Source organism: Anguilla rostrata, chromosome 14, assembly GCF_018555375.3.
Source record: "Anguilla rostrata isolate EN2019 chromosome 14, ASM1855537v3, whole genome shotgun sequence".
Taxonomy (NCBI): Eukaryota; Metazoa; Chordata; class Actinopteri; order Anguilliformes; family Anguillidae; genus Anguilla; species Anguilla rostrata.
The window spans coordinates 37695300-37699503 of NC_057946.1; the positions used below are offsets into that span (position 1 = coordinate 37695300).

General features: G+C 40.5%; 1 long non-coding RNA gene across 1 annotated transcript in view; it reads left to right on the forward strand.

Annotated features, from left to right (window-relative positions):
- Nucleotides 1-3178, forward strand: part of LOC135240050 (uncharacterized) — a 13666-nt gene extending 10488 nt beyond the window's left edge. The window contains exons 2-5 of the long non-coding RNA XR_010325564.1: nucleotides 671-873; nucleotides 1527-1663; nucleotides 1881-1991; nucleotides 3151-3178. This is a non-coding gene — a long non-coding RNA (uncharacterized LOC135240050). The remainder of the gene's footprint in view (nucleotides 1-670; nucleotides 874-1526; nucleotides 1664-1880; nucleotides 1992-3150) is intronic.
- The last annotated feature ends 1026 nt before the right edge of the window (nucleotides 3179-4204 follow it).

Consider the following 4204-nt stretch of genomic DNA (forward strand, 5'->3'; position numbering starts at 1 on the left):
AAACACGTTACTTCCTGAATTCCAAATAAACACACAGAGGCCATCAAGCAGTGAGTGTTTTTGCTCACTCATTTATAAGGACACAAAAACGCATTAAATGCATTAAAAATGCACCTTTTCCTAATGATAATGCAATACACATTATAATGAACCTGTTCGTTATATATATATATATATATATATATATAATTATATTTTAAAAATGCGTTCCTCCTTCCTTTCCTCTCTAAAACCCTAAAAAGTCCAATGACACTGCACTCAGGCTTGACTTGGTGTGTAATCACCAAATTAAGTCATAATCATGGAAAAAAGGAGGGTCCAGACACCAAAAGATGCCTTAAATTCGCATTGGCGATGATTTTAAATTGAGGACTAAACACAGATGTTTTACGGTCAAGCTTTCTTCAGTGTGAAACAATTGAGAAAAAAAGGCCTCAATATTTAGCTTAAACATCACTCAGCTGATGACAATTAGATTCACTGGCCTTAAAGAAACAGTCGCAAATAGCTCTAAGTTTATAATTAATATTGTAATTTTATACAAAACACGACAACTAGGATATTGGCATAAACTGGACCATACGTTTCACTTCCGCTTTTGTAGTAGGAAGCTATCGAGCCGAGGGCACACGCTAGCCTTTGACTGTGTCTTTATTTTTGTTTTGTACAGTTTTAAATCCCTTCAGTAAATAGTTAAAAGGAAGAACTTGGATTCAAGAGTCTCTTTGAGTCACGCATCAACTATATGCTTGAATTCAATAGCTTAAGGGGGCATTTTGAACAACTAGAAGGAGCCACACTTTCAGAGCTCTTGCACAGAAACCTTATGATCTAAATCCCGTGACTTTATGGTCATGACATCACAACAGAGGGGTAAGTAAGCATTAAACAGGAAGCTCATCCAGCAGAGCACATGGTACAGTCAATGGCATAGGATTTTGCTTACTTTGATATTAAAATGATAAAATTGTCATAAATTATTCAGTGAAATCTATTATAATGTAAACATGAATGGGATGCACAGTTGCAACAAAATGAATAAAAAGCTACTAATTTTGTGTGCAATTTTTATTTAACAGTCATTTTTTAAGTTGTCCCATATTCCCTAACATAGAAACATAATTGTAGAATATGGGACACCTTTTGAAGCTTTTACAATGGAAGAAATACAAGTTATAATGTGGAACTCTTGTGCTTATTACATACAGTCATGCTGGGCTCTGGTTCCTGCAATAATGTTATTTTCAAATTAGTTTTGAAGTCGGGGGTCAGAATAATCTGAATGAGATGGGGCCTGCCTCTCATCAAGAAGGTGAAGTCCCCTTCTGTACCAAAAACAAAATCCAAAGTTTTTTTTGGAGGTGAATATATAGGTCATGTTTAGGTCCCATTTAAGTTCCTGATTGCTTCCTGTCAGCAATGCGGTGTATTGTGTGTGTGTGTGTTGTGTGTGTTTGTGTATGTGTGTGTCTGTTAGAATGTGTGTATGTGTTTTTCAGTATGTTCTTATTTTTGTGTGTTTACAGGTTGGGTAAGAACCCACATGTGGTTTAAACTGGTCTGATGTGTTCCGGTCTGCTGAGGTAGGGGGCGCTGCTCATAAAATGAGTCTCTCAGGGAAGCCAGAGAATGAAGGAGAAACCCACAGCACTGACAGAAAGAGGTATAAATGCACGAATCAGATATTTAACATGATATCAGTTAGAGCTGCAGTAAGAGGATGAGTTTAACTGGAAGCTTTGTCTCCATGTGCTGTGAGTTAGAGTTGCAGTATGAGGATGATTTTAACTGGAAGCTCGGTCTCTATGTGATGTGAGTTAGAGCTGCAGTAAGAGGGTGAGTTTAACTGGAAGCTCTGTCTCCATCTTTTTTGTTCACAGGGTCCAGGTAGAAAGATCAGGGTCACCTGTACCCAGCTATGTGTCTGTGAAGAGTGAAAGTTCTATGGATTATCCATTCAACCTCAAAGGAGAGTCCACAGGTGATCAAAGGTAATGAAACAGGTTCAAAATTACACAACTGTTTAATTATGATTCATCGTCACTGGCATGTTTTAGGTGTAGTGTTCTGTTTTTCAGGTGTAAATGGGGTGTGTTATTGCACATGTAGTGCGTAAGGGGTGTTTATCACACAGCTCAGGTGTAAATGGGTGTGTATTCTACATTCAGGTGTGAAATGGGGTGTGTTCTATGTACATCGGTGTAATGGTGGTGTGTATTCTACATTCAGGTGTAAATGGGGTGTGTATTCTACATCAGGGTAAATGGGTTGTGTGTATTCACATTCAGGTGTAAATGGTGGTGTTATTCTACATGCAGGTGTAGGCGAGGTGTGTTATTCCACATTCAGGTGTAGGTGAGGTGTATTATGGCTTATTCAGATGTGCTGTGAGTTAGAGCTGCAGTAAGTGGATGAGTTTAACTGGAAGTTCTGTCTCCATGTGCTGTGAGTTAGAGCTGCAGTAAGAGGATGAGTTTAACTGGAAGCTCTGTCTCTATGTGATGTGAGTTAGAGCTGCAGTAAGAGGATGAGTTTAACTGGAAGCTCTGTCTCCATGTGCTGTGAGTTAGAGCTGCAGTAAGAGGATGAGTTTAACTGGAAGCTCTGTCTCTATGTGATGTGAGTTAGAGCTGCAGTAAGAGGATGAGTTTAACTGGAAGCTCTCTCTCCATGTTCTGTGAGTTAGAGCTGCAGTAAGACGATGAGTTTAACTGGAAGCTCTGTCTCCATGTGCTGTGAGTTAAAGCTGCAGTAAGAGGATGAGTTTAACTGGAAGCTCTGTCTCCATGTGCTGTGAGTTAGAGCTGCAGTAAGAGGATGAGTTTAACTGGATGCTCTGTCTCCATGTGCTGTGAGTTTGAGCTGCAGTAAGAGGATGAGTTTAACTGGAAGCTCTCTCTCCATGTTCTGTGTGTTAGAGCTGCAATAAGAGGATGAGTTTAACTGGAAGCTCTGTCTCCATGTTCTGTGAGTTAAAGCTGCAGTAAGAGGATGAGTTTAACTGGAAGCTCTGTCTCCATGTGCTGTGAGTTAGAGCTGCAGTAAGAGGATGAGTTTAACTGGAAGCTCTTTCTCTATGTGCTGTGAGTTTGAACCGCAGTAAGAAGATGAGTTTAACTGGAAGCTCTGTCTCCATTTTCTTTTTCACAGGGTCCAGGTAGAAAGATCAGGGTCACCTGCACCCAGCTATGTGTCTATGAAGAGTGACAGTTCTATGGATTATCCATTCAACCTCAAAGGAAAGTCCACAGGTGATCAAAGGTAATGAAACAGGTTCAATACTACAGAACTGTTTAATTATGATTCATTGTCACTGGCATGTTTTAGGTGTAGTGTTCTGTTTTACAACACATTTAGGCGTAAATGGGGTGTGATATTCTACATGGAGGTGTTAATGGGGTGTGTTATTCTACATTCAGGTGTAAATGGGGTGTGTTATTCCACATTCAGGTGTAAATGGGGTGTGTTATTCTACATGCAGGTGTAGGCGAGGTGTGTTATTCCACATTCAGGTGTAGGTGAGGTGTATTATGGCTTATTCAGATGTGCTGTGAGTTAGAGCTGCAGTAAGTGGATGAGTTTAACTGGAAGTTCTGTCTCCATGTGCTGTTAGTTAGAGCTGCAGTAAGAGGATGAGTTTAACTGGAAGCTCTGTCTCTATGTGATGTGAGTTAGAGCTGCAGTAAGAGGATGAGTTTAACTGGAAGCTCTGTCTCCATGTGCTGTGAATTAGAGCTGCAGTAAGAGGATGAGTTTAACTGGAAGCTCTGTCTCCATGTGCTGTGAGTTAGAGCTGCAGTAAGAGGATGAGTTTAACTGGAAGCTCTGTCTCTATGTGATGTGAGTTAGAGCTGCAGTAAGAGGATGAGTTTAACTGGAAGCTCTCTCTCCATGTTCTGTGAGTTAGAGCTGCAGTAAGACGATGAGTTTAACTGGATGCTCTGTCTCCATGTGCTGTGAGTTAGAGCTTCAGTAAATGGATGAGTTTAACTGGATGCTCTGTCTCCATGTGCTGTGAGTTAGAGCTGCAGTAAGAGGATGAGTTTAACTGGATGCTCTGTCTCCATGTGCTGTGAGTTTGAGCTGCAGTAAGAGGATGAGTTTAACTGGAAGCTCTCTCTCCATGTTCTGTGTGTTAGAGCTGCAATAAGAGGATGAGTTTAACTGGAATCTCTGTCTCCATGTGCTGTGAGTTAGAGCTGCA